The sequence below is a fragment of the Neoarius graeffei genome, chromosome 7 (assembly GCF_027579695.1).
Source record: "Neoarius graeffei isolate fNeoGra1 chromosome 7, fNeoGra1.pri, whole genome shotgun sequence".
Lineage (NCBI taxonomy): Eukaryota > Metazoa > Chordata > Actinopteri > Siluriformes > Ariidae > Neoarius > Neoarius graeffei.
The window spans coordinates 85,742,245-85,760,707 of NC_083575.1; the positions used below are offsets into that span (position 1 = coordinate 85,742,245).

General features: G+C 41.0%; 2 long non-coding RNA genes across 2 annotated transcripts; both read left to right on the top strand.

The window, feature by feature from the left end:
* Nucleotides 1–11,817: 11,817 nt before the first annotated feature.
* Nucleotides 11,818–13,953, top strand: LOC132888786 (uncharacterized). Its single transcript, XR_009654975.1, has 4 exons — nt 11,818–11,901; nt 12,402–12,582; nt 13,215–13,816; nt 13,909–13,953. It is a non-coding gene; the product is annotated as an uncharacterized LOC132888786 (long non-coding RNA).
* Nucleotides 13,954–14,434: 481 nt separating this feature from the next.
* On the top strand, nt 14,435–15,028 carry LOC132888787 (uncharacterized). The gene is made up of 3 exons (XR_009654976.1): nt 14,435–14,552; nt 14,642–14,729; nt 14,835–15,028. It is a non-coding gene; the product is annotated as an uncharacterized LOC132888787 (long non-coding RNA).
* The last annotated feature ends 3,435 nt before the right edge of the window (nt 15,029–18,463 follow it).

Below are 18,463 nucleotides of genomic sequence, written 5' to 3' on the forward strand. Positions count from 1 at the left end.
TAACCTAACCTGCATGTCTTTGGACTGTGGGGGAAACCGGAGCACCCGGAGGAAACCCACGCGGAGAACATGCAAACTCCACACAGAAAGGCCCTCGCCGGCCCCGGGGCTCGAACCCAGGACCTTCTTGCTGTGAGGCGACAGCGCTAACCACTACACCACCGTGCCACCCCTTTTACATAATATGAATATTTATATTTTTGGTCTTAGCTGCTTAAGGACAACATTTGGCTCATACTATATAAATTAAAATAACTGTATGCAAACTGCAAGGTACAAATTTGTCCATTCTCTGATAATAGACTGTAAAGTACACTACCGTTCAAAAGTTTGGGGTCACTTTGAAATGTCCTTATTTTTGAAAGAAAAGCACTGTTCTTTTCAATGAAGATCGCTTTAAACTAATCAGAAATCCACTCTATACATTGCTAATGTGGTAAATGACTATTCTAGCTGCAAATGTCTGGTTTTTGGTGCAATATCTCCATAGGTGTATAGAGGCCCATTTCCAGCAACTATCACTCCAGTGTTCTAATGGTACAATGTGTTTGCTCATTGCCTCAGAAGGCTAATGGATGATTAGAAAACCCTTGTACAATCATGTTAGCACAGCTGAAAACAGTTGAGCTCTTTAGAGAAGCTATAAAACTGACCTTCCTTTGAGCAGATTGAGTTTCTGGAGCATCACATTTGTGGGGTCGATTAAATGCTCAAAATGGCCAGAAAAATGTCTTGCCTATATTTTCTATTCATTTTACAACTTATGGTGGTAAATAAAAGTGTGACTTTTCATGGAAAACACAAAATTGTCTGGGTGACCCCAAACTTTTGAATGGTAGTGTACATGTAATGTTTCTTTTTCACTAACATGTAGGTTATAGTTAAAGGAACAAATCACTGCTGTTATGGTTGTGACATATTCCATGCTTTAAACTATCTTTCAAATGTTACAATAATTTTCTGGTGGAGAGAATTGTTTACAAGCAGATGAACTGTATAGAACCCAACCACTGGGGTTGCACATGCCAGTGCATTCTTAGTGCTGGTCCCAAGCCCGGATAAGTGGAAAGGGTTGCATGAGGAAGGGTAACCGGCGTAAAACTCATGCCAAATCAACTATGCGGATGATGAAGAAGAGGACTTTCGTACCAGATTGGTCGAGGCCTGGGTTAACAACAGCCGCCACTGGAACTGTTTCCCAGCAGGATACCAGTAGAAACGATGCTACTGGTGGGAAAAGGACTAGAGAGGTGGAAGGTGAATTTGAAAGAAACAAGGAGAGTAGAAAAGACAGGAGAGTGGAACTGAAATTTGGAACTTTGAATGTTGGCACTATGACTGGTAAAGGAAGATATGATGGAGAGGAAAAAGATTGACATCCTGCATGTACAAGAAACAAAGTGGAAGGGAAGAAAGGCCAAGAGCACCAGAGGTGGTTTCAAGCTTTCCATCATGGTGTGGATGGGAGGAGAAACGATGTAGGGGTAATCCTGGACAAAGAGTATGTTAAGCCTATCTTGGAGGTAAAGAGAGTGAGTGACAGAGTGAAGAGTGTGAAGCTGGAAATCGAAGGGGTGGTGATGAACATTGTCAGAGCATATGCCCCGCAAGTGGAGTGCAAGATGGAGGAGAAAGAAAAATTCTGGAGTGAGTTGGATGAAGTGGTTGAAAGTATACCATAAAAGGAAAGAGTGGTGATTGGAGCAGACCTAAATGGGCATGTTGGAGAAGGGAACAGGTTGATGAGGAGGTGATGGGTAGGTACAGAGTGAAGCAAAGAAATGTGGAAGGGCAGATGGTGGTGGATTTTACGAAGAGGATGGAAATGGCTGTGGTGAATACATACTTCAAGAAGAAAGAAGAGCACAGAGTAACATAACCATTTAATGTAGATCTTTGTGCTATGATGCTTTTGGGAAACTCAGCACAGAACAAAACTACAAAGCTTACTATGCACCTTCTTCAATGTTGACATAGTAGAATATTTTCCTTTTCACCTCTTACATGAAGACTAAACTAATGGTCAAATTTTCTCATGCTTCCATGATTTAGATGCATTTTAAACAACGTGGCAGTGATTTTGCTCAGTTACATGTTAGGTAGCTCTCTTTCCCTTCTCCATTTCCTCATTTTGCTGACATTTCAATGTATGATATTTGATCCTATCCATCCATCCATTATCCATAACTGGTTATCCTGTGCATGGTCATGGGCAAGCAGGAGCCTATCCCAGCTGACTATTTGCGAGAGGTGGGGTACACCCTGGGCAAGTCACCAGATCATCACAGGTCTGATATAAAGAGACAAACAACCATTCACACTCACATTCACACCTACGGTCAATTTAGAGCCACCAGATAACCTAACCTGCATGTCTTTGGACTGTGGGGGAAACCGGAGCACCCAGATGAAACCCACACAGACACGGGGAGAACATGCAAACTCTGCACAGAAAGGCCCCCGTTGGCCACTAAACCCAGAACATTCTTGCTGTGAGGTGACAGTGCTAACCACTACACCACCATGCCGCCCTCGTGATATTTGATATAGATTGGAATGGCTATTGACTATGTTGGATTTTTTGATACATTTATTTTTTATAATGCTGGATGTGTGAAATGTGTCAGTACTGTGATGATCTGGTGACTTGTCCAGGGTGTACCCCGCCTCTCACCCATAGTCAGCTGGGATAGGCTCCAGCTTCTCCGCGACCCTGCACAGGATAAGCAGTTGAAGATAACGGATTGATAGATGGATGGGTGTGTGTATAAGTGTGAGATGCATTAAGGTGGATGTGTGGGGGCATCTCTGTTCAAGAATCCAATCCAATATGGTCCCTGTCATAAATTAACGATGGGGGACCCTTTCAGCCCTCATATAGTGTTTGTGGCTCTGGTTCTCAGCTTGGTTTCACACAGGTGGCTCCCAGAAAGTTGCTTATTTGATGTTTTTGGGTACATAGCGGGTAAAGGTTTCCACAACAAGGGGTTGCTAACCCCAGGCAGTGGGCAAGCAGGCTGCCCTGTTCCATGCTTGCGTTCCTTGATGAGTAGATTATGAAGTGAAAACACAAAGTAACACATTTTGTTCAAAGAGGATGATTATTGAAGGGCCAGTGGGCTGACCCAAGCAGGGACTGACCCTGACTTTTTTTTTCAGGGTTTACTCCCCTAGATCCGCCATGTTCTGCAAAACCGGGGTCACCAACGTGGAGGCACAGCGGATGGTCTTTGCCGTGTGAGAGGCTAGATGGTGGGCCTTGATGTTGGGTTGGCCTATTTTGTGCTTCACACAATGCTGGATATGTAGAGACTAGTCTGGGACACCCAGATGTTAAATGGCCAATCAGAAAGGTGCTCCTGCTCCACTGAGCCTTGGTGCCTGTTCAAGAAAGGTTAACATAAATTTGCAAACCAGATGCAGGTGACACTGAAATCAACATCAGTACTGGACTCTTCCTGATTTTCCTCTTTGTAGTCGCCTACCATGGCCTATTTTATAAAAGAAATGCATTTTTTAAATTGGTTTATTTATTTATTTGTAAAATGCCTGCAGTGCATCCATCTCCTTTTTGGATCTACTTTTTACTGGTGTGTGTATAAGTGTGAGATGCATTAAGGTGGATGTGTGGGGGCATCTCTGTTCAAGAATCCAATCCAATATGATCCCTGTCATAAATTAACGATGGGGGACCCTTTCAGCCCTCATATAGTGTTTGTGGCTCTGGTTCTCAGCTTGGTTTCACGCAGGTGGCTCCCAGAAAGTTGCTTATTTGATGTTTTTGGGTACATAGCGGGTAAAGGTTTCCACAACAAGGGGTTGCTAACCCCAGGCAGTGGGCAAGCAGGCTGCCCTCTTCCATGCTTGCGTTCCTTGATGAGTAGATTATGGAGTGAAAACACAAAGTAACACATTTTGTTCAAAGAGGATGATTATTGAAGGGCCAGTGGGCTGACCCAAGCAGGGACTGACCCTGACTTTTTTTTTCAGGGTTTACTCCCCTAGATCCGCCATGTTCTGAAAAACCAGGGTCACCAACGTGGAGGCACAGCGGATGGTCTTTGCCGTGTGAGAGGCTAGATGGTGGGCCTTGATGTTGGGTTAGCCTATTTTGTGCTTCACACAATACTGGATATGTAGAGACTAGTCTGGGACACCCAGATGTTAAATGGCCAATCAGAAAGGTGCTCATCCTTCACTGAGCCTTGCTGCCTGTTCAAGAAAGGTTAACATAAATTTGCAAACCAGATTCACAAACCAGAGGCAGGTGACACTGAAATCAACATCAGTACTGGACTCTTCCTGATTTTCCTCTGTGTAGTCGCCTACCATGGCCTATTTTATAAAAGAAATGCATTTTTTAAATTGGTTTATTTATTTATTTGTAAAATGCCTGCAGTGCATCCATCTCCTTTTTGGATCTACTTTTTACTGGACTTACTATAAGAACTTTATATCGAGGGAAACACCTTGGATTTCTAACCCAATGTTGTACAGAGGAGATTATTTACAATTCTATAAAATGGTATGTACAAAAGCTTACTTTTATGTACTTAATTTCATAGATTTTGCTATAGCAATATACAGGGTGGGCGAATACACTTATCAGAACACAAAAGAGTGTAGACCCACTCTTTTGTGTACAGAAAGCCCCCAGCTGGCCTCTGTGCTCAAACCCAGAAACTTCTTTCTGTGAGGCAACAGCCTAACCCACCGCACCACCATGCCACCCTTAGTTATGCAGTCATTATCCGCTATTATACTACACAGTGGTGGGAAATGGCCAGTCAGGGGAGTAAAAATGGATAAAAATAATAGTTGGATTTGTTGTAATAAAGTGGTCAAGTTCTTTAAAAGTTACTAAAAATATCTCTAAAACCAGAGCATCAGTGACGCAGTAGCTCACACGGCCGCACCACGAGAGTCGTTTATAATTAGCAAAGTTGGTCTTCATGCAAACAATTATCAAAATTTGATCTTCCAAACAAAACAGTCAGAATCAAAATCCACTGAAAACTCAGGGAGGAGTAGCGATTTTTACAGTATGAATTGTGGACGAACGCCACCTGATGGCAATAGCTCATCACATTACAGCCAGTGAGCTAAGAATTTCATTCAGCACACCAACAAATTGGAAATTGGATAAAATATCTCCAGTCTTTGCTTAATTGATTAGACAATTACAGATGAGACAGTGACAGTCACATGGAGAAAGCAGAAGAATCATAGCTGAGGGTAAACAACATGATATGGCTGGAAAAAAAAAAGTTCCTTGTACATTGCTGTAGTAGCGGGGCTGTGGTCGAGCATTGGCTGTGAAGGGCGAGGAGTCAGGTAGAACCAGCAGGTAACATGTGACTCCTCGGTATGCACAGCCAATGTTCGACCGCCCCCTAGCTTGTGCGCTGCACTCCTCCAAACTCTTGCAAGAGAATAGTAACGCGCGTGTACACATGCCTCCAAAAGCCATCTCGACAAGCTGCTATCAGAATGCTCCGGCATAAAGACGGAAAAAGAGAAGGAAAGCAGCTCATCGATCTAACTAGTCCACCAAGTAGGGGTCAGGATGTAATTCCCGTGGTGTAGCAGCCACAGTCCCACCAAAAGGCGCACGAAAACAAGTCCCACATCTCCAGCACCGCTGCCATGACGCCGCCAGCAACATCGCTTGAACACCACGCCATGGATCCACAAAGCGAGCAGAGAAACTCCGCCACGCAGAGCGCTGGTGTGTCCCAAACTGCCTGCACAGCCGCTGCGACACCACCGAGCAACATCGCTCGGAACATCACGCCAAGCATTAAAGCACAGAGCGCTGGACAACCACAATGTTAAAATGAGCAACGAGCTCACTGCAGTCCACAGCTGGGAGCGCAGGCATCGCCCACGGCGAACCAAAGTCTGGGGAGGACCGACGCCCAAAACTGGGTCTGGAGCTACACCACAACCGGCAGACAAAAACACTCAAACAAACATCAAACTACACAAACACACAGAAAAAAAAACAGAAAAAGAAATAAAATAAAATAAAATAAAATAAAATAAAATAAAATAAAATAAAAAAGCTCTGGTGAGAAGCGGAAGCCAGAACGCGCATGACGTACTCTCACCCAGAAACGGAAATGAAAAAAAAATTTCCAGTTCTTCAACGAAACGAACATGGAGATGCCAGTTTTCATGGACACAGCAAGTGCCAGGTAAATGAAGTATATTGTTTGATTTTACCTATGAAACAGGATGTTGATGAAAATTCTTTGTCAGTCAGGCATTAAAGGACTTATACCGTACATGTAAGAGGAGGAAAATAGGCTGTATCACTGAGCTCTACGTAAAAATCTGGAGAGCTCAGAGCCCGTTCCCCGCTATAGAGATGCCATCAGGCGCCATCTTTACTCTCACCTCGTGTTTTTAGCTTACAGTATGTGTTAAACCGTCGTATCCGATCAGACTTGCCCCAAGAAAAGTATTTCCTAACTTTTTTCCTTTCATTACCTCCTTATAGCGCTCCCTTTCACCGTCATTGTTTTTTTTTCCTTTTCCAGTTCAGTCTCTGATCTTTTTCTTTAATGGCTCTTTTACTACTATCATCATTTTTATAGAGGTTATTTCAGTTTTTCTTTGTACAAGAAATCATATATTGGACGCTGTCTGGGAAATAAACCATTGACCGGGAAATATGACCAACCCTAATTTAAGAGCACTTATCAATATGAAGAGCTGGGTCTAAAATGCTAGCTATCCAATCCCATTGTTTCAAGAAAAATCAAAATGACTGTTCTGCTCTGTGATATGAGTGGTAAGATGGCGGCCAGCTGGCTTCACTCTGATGAGCCAAAGAACTCTCCAGATTTTTACATAGAGCTCAGTGAGCTGTATGCATTATGTGGCCATACAAAGCATGTTAGCCATTTGTGTGGGCCTTATTTACAGAATCGGCATTTTTAGTAAAGGTAAATGTGTTGGAATGTTTCTGTGAATTTTAAATGTTCTTGTATAATGTTGAGTAGGATTATTTAATTATTCAGTAAAGAAAGAAATATGATCTTTACAACTTTGGATGATTTTAAAAGTTAATCTTTAGTGATGTTAGTGTGTAATTGTTGGCTTTTTTTTTACTAATATGTGCAATATGTTTGTGTGAATGTTTGTAGGTGCGAATTTTTGCACTCGAAGGCAAAGGCTGAACTGACCCAGCGGAGGAACTCTGGATTTGGTTTGCCAATATATGTTTTCCGAGCGCTGTGCTTTATCTCTGTCCTATCTATCCCCAGTAACGTGAACTTACCCAGTTGTGCTATATGCATAACATATGCATTTTTACCTAATTTGCGCTGTAAGTCAAAGGCTGAACTAGCCCAGCTGAGGAACTCTGGATTTGGTTGGCCAAGGCCAAGACATGGTTTACCATTGTTGCACTTTGTTGCTGTCCTAGTTATTGAGAATAATATGAACTTGTCCAATTGTCTAAAGTCTGGAGATTATGGTTTCCATGAATTTCTCAACTATGATAACCTCCTTCCTAAATTAGAAGGAAGAACCTACTTTACTGTCGGTAATCTCGGTAAAAAAACAAAAACGCCTCTACCTGATTACGTTTCCCGTGATTTTACCGGCAGGTGCGATGACAGCAACAAAGATCGTGTCATTATTGAAGTTGATGAAGATTTCAATGTTCACGCAGTGTACATAAGTGAACATTACAAGCTGACTTTAAAAGTCAGCTGGGAATTGCTTACGTATATTAGCGTTTTGACTTTCAAGGATTTTCTCTCAGAAATTGGCTTTTATGAAAGTCAAACTGGGTGGCTGCAAGAAGGGCCTGGGTTTGAGGCTAGCGAGGGCCTTTTTGTGTGGAGTTTGCATGCTGTCCGTGTGGGTTTCCTCCGGGTCCTCCAGTTTCCCCCACAGTCCAAAGGCATGCAGGTTAGGCTAATTGGTGGCTCTAAATTGACTGTAGGTGTGAATGGCTGTCTGTGTCTATGTGTCAGCCCTGCAATGACCTGGCGACTTGTCCCGGGTGCACCCCGTTTCTTGCCCATAGTCAGCTGGAATAGGCTCTAGCTTGCCTGCGACCCTGTAGGACAGGATATGCGGCTACAGATAATGGATGGATGGATGGATGGATGGAAAGTCAAGCTGAACACATCTGAGAGGTTGAGGGTCAAAATCACACTGCTGGTCTGTTAGAGTTGAACTGGAAAGACCTTTTTCCAAGTTCTCCTAATAACTGATCCAGCAGAGTTGTGTCAACACTCAAAAAAATGATTCTTGGCCCCAATAAACATGAAGCATTATTTTCAAGTAAATTGTAACTGAAATTGGTAAAACTGAAAGTTTATTTGATATGAATAATTAAGGCATGGTCAAAACACTTTGAATTAAATGGGACCCTTACATTGAACTTGCCTAATAAAATTACATGGAAAAACTTAATGTAATTGAAATACTTAAAGTGCCATTCCACCATTGGATGTATTCTTTGGCATAAAATACAGTATATTTTGACAATATATATAAATGGTATCACTAGATAGAGAAATCTTTTAGCTTCAAAATGATATATCAAACATAATTTTTTGACAACGACAAGTATATTAATTTTGCGACCAAAGTCACCTACCCTTTTAATTTCCGCGCGTGATGTCATCGGCAGGTTCCCCTTCTTGTGTACCACGTGACGTGTGACGTGGCACATATTATCAGCAATGGCGGATAGAACGCGATAAAAATAATACCAATAAATCTAGCTAATACCAATAAATCTAGCTAACTGAAAGATTAACTCAAAAATTTTCTCAATTTTTTTGGCCCCCATATACGAGGAGAAATGACTCTCTCACTTTGGGGGTTTCCTGGTCTAAAAATAGACTGACACATGGTACACAAGAAGGGGAACCTGCCGATGACATCACGTTTCACTACCGCGCGGAAATTAAAAGGGTAGGTGACTTTGGTCGCAAAATTAATATACTTGTCGTTGTCAAAAAATTATGTTTGATATATCATTTTGAAGCTAAAAGATTTCTCTGTCTAGTCATGTTGTCATAAAATATATTGTATTTTATGCCAAAGAATACATCCAATGGTGGAATGGCACTTTAAAGTCAACGGTTTTGGTACAATTATTTTTTTGAGTGAATAATGGAAGAACTGCATCCACACCTCACACTGTAAAGTGGTGCTATTGACAAGTTTGGGTGACTCTGAGAGGAGAGCTTTGAGAGGATCTGATGGTGTTTAGGCCACGGGGGTTAAACTCAAAGTGAAGATTCCCTTTTTCCCCCAACATGCGATTAGCGCTCCCTACTCCTCTCAGTGGACAGGACCCAAGGTAGGCAGGGAGAGTACCCCTTTACAGTGGCAATTTCCACATCTGGAACTAAAACATCTGCTTTACTTCTATGTGACTATTTTCACTAAAGTTTTGGAGAGATTTAAAAGAAAAACTGAAAATCTTTTTCAAGTTCTCGTAAAGGGGAAAGGGAAACCCAGGTTGTTCCTGTGCTATTATGCGATACTGCTGTCGTGTGTGTGTGTGTTTTGCAGGAAAACCCCAAGAAGAGACACATTTGAAAATTTGGTTCACTACACTGAAGCAATACCCATCAATATTATCAGCTTACTGAAATGATATTTAAATGACATTCTCAAAAGGGAAGCCATGACCTAATGGTTACAGATGCAGTTTTGAGACCAACCCTAGTAACAGAGGACGTAAAGGGAACGTTAGAATTTGGTTCTCTAAAGGTTAGGTTATAACCAAACCAAAAACTACCATTTAAAGAAGGTTCCCTTTGGTTACAGCAAAAACCAAACAAAGGCTAACGTTCCTTGAACTTTTAGGGAACCACTCATATGAAACGTTAGCCAGTAGTTGCACTGCTGCCACCACACAATGTTATGCTTGGTTGTTTTTTGGTTGTTCTGAGAACCAGTGCTGACAGTTTTTGTTTCCTTGATATTTTACACTAGGCCAGCCTAGTGTGACATTATTCATTAATTTCTCCTGTTCATTTTTATGGTAGGGCTAAATTGGACCAATGTGCAAATAGAGTAAAATACAAAAAGGTATGATATTTGTTTTAAATTCAGTGAAATGGAGACATACACAAAAGTAGGTCTAACTTACAAAGAGTGCAAAGAGTACCATACAAAGTGAATTATATTGCAAGTTGCATTCCAAACGGGGTTCCCCTTTCATTGTGTGTGTGGTAGGCAAGAGCCTAATTACCTGATAATGCAAGCCATTGGTAGGCTGCTATTAAGATTCCACATATTAAATGGCTGATTAGCTGGCCATTGCATTTTATCTTTTGCAAACTTGTTTAAAGACAACATTATTGGTGCTGGATTTGGTGGACCCCTTGCATTTGTGGCCTTAAAAAACAATATTTCAAATTATATCCCGCAGTACAACAGTTTTTTTCCCCTAATGATTTGGTATGTTCTCTCCTTTTTCTCTTGGCTATGAAAAACTGTGTGCATATCACTGTATTAGTGCAGCCTTCATTCATTGTTTCTCCATGCATTGTTTTTATAGCACATTAATTGAACCAAAGCTGAAATAGAAAGAGTAAAGTAGGCTACAATAAAATAAGTACAGATGTCTCAAGTTGTTTTAAGTTGTTTTAAATTCAGTGAAATGCAGACACACATAAGTAGGCCAAGAGCCTAATTACTTGATAATGACAGCCATTGTTAGGCTACTGCTATTCAGATTCCACACATTAAATGGCTGATTAGCTGGCCATTGCATTTTATCTTTTGCAAACTGGTTTAAAGACAACATTTATTGATGCTGAGTTTTGTGGACCCATTGTATTTGTGGCCTTAAAAAACAATATTTCATTTTTTATCCTGCAGTACAACACAGTTTTTTCCCCTAATGACTTGGTATGTTCTCTCCTTGTTTCTCTTGGCTATGAAAAACTGAGGATATCACTGTATTAGTGCAGCCCACAGACCTAAAGTAAACTATACTGGCAGTCGGTCACGTGGTACCGGAATCTGCGGCCGCCATTTTTGGCTACCCCAGCCTTTACTCCAGACTTCGCACAGCAAACTGTTATTGCTGTGTAGCCTATAAAAAATCGGCATGCAATGTGAAAATCCCTCCGAAAATAAATAAAATACTGTTAAACAACTCACAGCTGAGTTAGTCTGGGGTAAGATGGCGTCCAGTTTCCACCTAGTGTTTAGGTGGAATTTTAGGTCTGTGGTGCAGCCTTCATTCATTGTTTCTCCATTCATTGTTTTTATAGCACATTAATTGAACCAAAGCTGAAATAGAAAGAGTAAAGTACGCTACAGTAAAATAAGTATATATGTCGCAAGTTGGATTAAGTCAAGTAGACTACAATAAAAAATAAAATGTAGATGTCTCAATAAGTATTCCAAACTGAGTTTTAAATTCACACAAAAAACTAGACCAAGAGCAATTAAGCTTAGCCTACTTGCTAATGACAGCCATTCAGAGGCACATGAAATGGCTGGGCTATTAAAGCCATTGTGTGTGCATTCTGGCTTTTGGAAACTGGTTCAACCAGTTTTTGTAACTGACAAAGCTGCTACAGCAACACTTTGCAAATTCAATAGATTGCCATATAACTCATGAGTTAACGTACACAATGGCATATTATTGTAGCAGTGGACTGAAATTATTAATCTACAAAATATGCAGTATGCCTTTAAGACTGCCTCGCGTGTGTGTGATGTCACGTCCTGTAATAGCTATGGTTAGAGAGCTCATTGGAAATGAGAGGACAACTGGATGTTTACGTTTTTGCAGAGGTTTTTTTTTTTTCCCCCTGTACACTAAACGAAAAGTCTAATGGCACAGCAATTCAGCATGCATCTATTTGAAAACGTTTCACCTTACGCCTACAGCAAGATCAACTGAAGGTATGTCGATAGTACAGCCATTTATTTAGCATGTTAGCTACCATGATGCCATCCTTTATGGAAAGAATCAAACTCTGCACTACAGTGAATTGTTATTACTAGAGTAATGCTGTAGTGCAAAACAGAATTACTACAGTGTTAGTGCAGTAAATGCTATAGTTTGGATAAAAATAAACGGCATACTGCAACGGCTCTGTACTTTAATGCAAAGGGCAATTTCGTGGACAGGAAACACTGCCGTCCTGCCGCAAGAAAAAAATGTATTGTTTTCGCATAAGGGATATCTGCCTCTATATTTATTAGAATAAATGGTTATTGTTGCAAACTTTATGCGGTAGGCTATGTGGGTAGAAAATAGAAATGTATTTTTAGAATGTGGTAGTTTTATATCATGAGAGGGTTCTATGGAAGTCATTTGTTAACATTTTACTATCTAAACGTTTGTATCGCAACGACCGCCCTCAGTTTGAAATGAACATAGACTGCTGATTGTCCACCAGGTTGCCTGACGTGGTGGGGGTGTGGCTGTGAAGACATGGATAATTGGGTTGATCGCAATGAACAGAATCAATTGCTGCTATCTTCGGACGCAGAGAGCACCTTTTGCTTCAACAGCTTCTACTTTGACAACAAAGCTTTGGATTCTACTTGACTACACGACTGGGATTCACTCTTGAAAAGGTAAGATTCATTTTATTGTGGTTGTATAAAGGCTAGTTTATATACACTGTCTCAGGCTGGAGCTTCACTGGATGTGGTGCGCTACGCTTAGTCAAGTTGAGTCAAAATACATGAAGTTGAAAAATAATGGGCTATTTTTAGAATGTTCTCTGTGCTGCCTTTTCTGGTGTAGCTAATTCCACTGATTATAGTTAAGACTTTAATATTATAGTAATAATACTATAATAGCTACTATAAAAGCTAATTCCATTGATTATAGTTAAGTCGTTGACTTAATGCAGCCATTGTAGTCCCAGCTGCAGACACAAGTTGCCAACAAGTAATTGCAGAATATTATTTATATATATATATATATATATATATATATATATATATATATATATATATATATATATATATATATATATATTCTGCAACAGACCATTCTTTTGTTACACATTTGTTTTGCTTTCCTGCTCGATTGAATGCAATGCTACTGTTATGTTTGTCTCACACATTCTTACCTCATCCCCAGTTTTAATCCTGTGTGTATTTTTGTCAAGTGCAAGTATGGTTGTAAACTGAAACACTGTGCTTAAATTTATGTTGTTGTTATGTTGTATTTAAATTTTCCCCACTTTTCATTGCAACAGGTACACATTGTTTGCATGGTATTGCATTGCAGCCAATGAGTTCAAAGAGGTTGGCCAGACAGATCTACACAAAGGAATGGAAGAGGGCGCGGCGAGAGGTGTTGAATGTGCGAGCACTGGTGCGTGCCCAGCTGGATGCAGGAGATGCAGCAAACAGGGCAGAGGAGTCTGCGCGAGATGCAGCAAGCAGGGAAGAGCAGGCTGCGCGAGATGCAGCAAGGACAGGCCAGGCTCTGCAAGAAGCAGAGCAACAACATAATGGACCTCAACACATGCCAGAGATACAACCGGCGGAGATTGAAGAACAGCCTGAGTTCATGGCAGAGCCAACAAGTTCGGTCAGCAGCTCGGAGCAGGACAGCAGCAGTCCCTCAACCCATGTCAGTCCAGCACCCAGCTGTCGGACATTGGAAGAGTCGTACATTGAGGAACAAACATCATCCGACCCAGCTGAGGGTACATTTGCTTTGAATTTTATATTTACTATCTGATTACAAGTTCTTAACCAAGAAAGCAAACACTAACAATTTTCTTTTCAAGAACTTCAGGAATGACCCATGGCGAAGAGGAGGGGGCTTCAGGCATGGCTGCCGTAATAAGGCGTAAGTACTTCATACACACTTGTTGATGTTCACACAGGAAAAGTGTATTGGGTATAAAACTAAAATGAATTTCATCTCAATTCTACCTGTAGTCCTGGAGGAACGAAAGAGGCTCCTATTGAGGACGACAGATGACACAAAAATAAGTAAGTACTATATACACACATTTTCACATATGACAAGTATATTATGTTCAAAAACTAAAATGAATTCTATCACAAATGTACCTAGCCATGGAAGAGCACATGGGGCGAATGACTAGGAGAATGGAGGCTATGGAGAGGAGGATGGAGGCTATGGAAAGGAGGATGGAGGGTATGGAGAGGAACCCGCCTCAGCCTCCTCTGCAGGAAGATGTGCTGTTGGGCCTATGCAGCACAGTGGAGGAGCTAGACAGGAGTCTGGCTCAACCAGAAAGAAGGAACCAAATGGTAATTAATTGGACATAATTATATATGAAATAAATTGTCATTGGTAATGTATTGATTTGGCTAATGAAAGTAGACCACATAAGCTCTCCAAATTCATTTTCATTGTATACTTATGTTTTTCTTGTTTTTGTTTGTTTTTTTGTAGAAACGTTTCCTTGAAAGCTTGGGAGGGGCGAATCCAGGGGCAGCCATTCGTCGCATTCTACGCCAGGTGGCTACCAACAATGTCCTGGCGCAGTACAGCCTGAGGGGGAGGAGAGCAAAAAAGCCTTTCCAGAACTTAACCCTTTGCAAAATTATAATGGGTAAGTGTTCATACATTTTTCAAATCAGTGTTATGCCAAGTTTGACTGAGATTTAAATGTGTAACTTTTTTTTTTACTTCTATTTGTAGAGGCCTGCATGCAGAACTTCCCTGGCAAGAAGGTAGCTGATATTGAGGAGTGCATTGGGCATGCACTGAAGTTTGCACCACACAGACGGTAAATTAAACTTAAGTCTTTTATCAATCGCTGAATATTCACAATAATTAAATGAAATGTTGGCACTAAGTTGGTGTTAAACGTTTTGTTTCTTATTCTTTTTAGGTCAGCTGGTCCTCAAGATTGAAGACGTACACCAACTTCTATGCACACGCACCCGTTTTTGGCATTTCTAAAATTTTTCTTATTTTTTGCCTTTATTGTATTTTATTAAGAAATAGTTTTCATAATTGTCTATAGTTGTCAGATGTTTTATAATGTATAATAATGTTGCACTGTGTTGCTGATGTCCTTACCAATGTTGTATTCTTGATATTTTTTTCTATTAAACTTTCTAGTCCTGCAACATTTTCCTGGTCATTCATCACTGCTTATATGTTCTGAAGTAAATAGTTGTCATGCAACCAAAACTTTTACAATGAATTACATACTACAGAAATATGACAACATTATGGTGAGGGAAAGAACATTGGGGGAACACTGAGGGAACCAAACATGTAACCAACGAGGTTACTAGAGTGTTGTAGGGGAACCTTGTGGGAACCAACACATAATAAACAAGGTTGGGGGAACATCAGGAGCACGTCTAGGGAACCAAACATGTAACCAACAAGGTTATGGGAACGATATGGAAACGTTGAGGGAACAAACATGACATGAACAAGGATAAAGGGACGGTGTGAGAACGGTGAGGGAACCAAATGGGAACCACATGAGTAACGTTCTGGGAACCAAAATTAAACTTTCCTGCCAACCAAGTGACAACCTAAACAGAACCAAAAATGACTTTCAGGGAACGTAGCCGGAACCAAACTGGAACCAAAGGCTCGTGTTCCAGGAACGTTCTGGGAACCAAAAATTGTTAGTAGGGAAAAGGCTGCTGGTTTGATTCCCCAGGCCAGCAGAAATGGCTGCAGTACCCTTGAGCAAAGCACCAAACCCCAACTGATCCCCAGGCTGCCCTGGGTATGTTGTATGTCACTCTGGATAAGTGCATCTGCTCAATGCCTTTACATTATAAAATAAACTTGCTATTGTAATATCTTTAAAATAGTTCAATCTAACTGTAAATAAATACTGTTGAACACAGTGACATGGAAGTGTTTTTCTTTACTTTTCCCATAGACCTTGTCTGGAGCCTGCTTGTAGCGATCATGTTGTTGAACAAAAAAATGATGGTAAAAACAGTCATAAGGACATCTAAAACCTCACGAAGGACAGAATTAGTCCCTTTAGATTAGGTTAACAAAATCATGCATGATGCCATTGTCCAATTCATTGATAGACACTGATGTGTAAACTCATAATGCAGCCTGGTTATAGCAGAGCAACAGAAATGAGTTCGCTACACTCACAGTCCAATCAGTACAGCAGCGTCTACACGTTCAAGAAAACCCCACCCTGTACAACTGCAAAATAGCTATGAAGTCACTTATTTTTCATCAGGATTGAAGAAACAAAACATTTTTATAGTTCATTTCTAAATACTACAGTTCTGAAAGTTTTGTCAAATACAATGAAGCAACCTGCTGTTGGGATTTGAACTCATGACCTCCTAAGCAGTAACTTAATGTCTTAATCACTGAGCTACTACTCCCCTTTAAACACCTGTTTTTAAACCCACAAAAAAAAATGTAGTGGGGCTTAAATATCCACATTTTATACCTCAAACTTACACTACCGTTCAAAAGTTTGGGGTCACCAGGACAATTTTGTGTTTTCCATGAAAAGTCACACTTTTAGGGTGTATTCAGACAAGGATAGTTTGATAGTTCACTTGCTTTGGTCTGAACCAAATGTTTTTTTTTTATTTTTTCATTTTGGTGCGGTTCGCTTTCACACTGTACATTTTAGTAAGCGGACCAAAATCTGTCAACAAAGCCACGCGCCCTGAGGTCGTTCAGCTATTGGTCAGAGACGACACACGCACAAAGCGTTAAGTTCAAAAGTAGTCATGGAGGCTTTCCGTGCTGTTATTCTTTTTAATGTCATCAAAGCTATATGTTTTTTCCAGTTTTTACTGTTTTCACAATTGTGCGATTACTATGCTGTTGTACAAGTAATTTATCAACGACGACGACAAAGGGCAAGGCGGCTACGGAGGATAGCGCTGATGAGCGCACATCATGTTGTGACAGTTCTGGCTCTTCACGCAATAGATGAATTTCTTTTTTGCGTCGCTAGTACCGCCACTTTTTGAAAGACTGTCCCTGATTTTAATGTAGGTCTGACGGAGTTTCTTCACTTTTAGCCGACATTGTTCTGGGGAGCACGTGAACCCCTTCTCCTTCATTTTCTCACTGAATACAGCAAACATGTCGGCATTTTTGTGTGTTCTCTCCAAAAGCTCAGATATGTGGACATCTGCCCATATATCCACAAGGGGACGCGTTTCTTCCTCGGCCCACGTTTGCCCCCTACTCATTTTTTGTACTCTGTAGTCTAGCCTACCACTGGTCTGAATGACTGAACGACTGTTGTAAGGTTCCCTTGACAACCGAAACAGTGTTTGTACTTTGCGGTGGAGTGTCAAGACTCTGTTTCCCATAATGCTCGACAAACAACGGAAGCTCCCGAGGTACAAAAAAGCAAAACTGTCGGATTAGGTCCGGTCTGCTTTCACACCTCCAAAAGATCCGCACCAGGGTTCCTTTGGTCCGGACCGAGTCCGACCTTGCAGCTCGGTCTCGGTCCGCTTGTTTGGTCCGGACCAGAGTTCGGTGGTTTGTATTCAGACCAACCCAAAAGGTCCGGACCAAGGGAAATTTGGTTCGTTTGGTCCGGATCAAACAACGTAGGTGTGAATACGCCATAATTTACCACCATAAGTTGTAAAATGAATATTAAATATAGTCAAGACATTTTTTTGGCCATTTTGAGCATTTAATCGACCCCACAAATGTGATGCTCCAGAAACTCAATCTGCTCAAAGGAAGGTCAGTTTTATAGCTTCTCTAAAGAGCTCAACTGTTTTCAGCTGTGCTAACATGATTGTACAAGGGTTTTCTAATCATCCATTAGCCTTCTGAGGCAATGAGCAAACACATTGTACCATTAGAACACTGGAGTGAGAGTTGCTGGAAATGGGCCTCTATACACCTATGGAGATATTGCACCAAAAACCAGACATTTGCAGCTAGAATAGTCATTTACCACATTAGCAATGTATAGAGTGGATTTCTGATTAGCTTAAAGCAGGGGTCGGCAACCTTTGAGACATCGAGTGCCAATTTCAAATTTTCTAGTCAATGAGTGTCCCACTATCAACAATAATGGTAAAATGACACAAACTACAGGAAAATTTCCAAAAAATGTGAAATTTTATTATACATAGGCATGCATATGAGTATTCCTTACAGATAAATAGATTGTTGTGCTTAGACACAATTTCACATTTTGCTTGTAGGCCTATAATCTGCTCCAAAATCAAGGTAAAAAAAAAAAAACAGTTAACAGCAAAAAATACATCTACCAAAGACTATGATAACCAGATGATTGTATAACCCAAAATAGAACTGATAGTTGGATTTGTATTTTGTATTTTTTTCTCTGGGCGGCACGGTGGTGTAGTGGTTAGCGCTGTCGCCTCACAGCAAGAAGGTCCGGGTTCGAGCCCCGGGGCCGGCGAGGGCCTTTCTGTGTGGAGTTTGCATGTTCTCCCCGTGTCCGCGTGGGTTTCCTCCAGGTGCTCCGGTTTCCCCCACAGTCCAAAGACATGCAGGTTAGGTTAACTG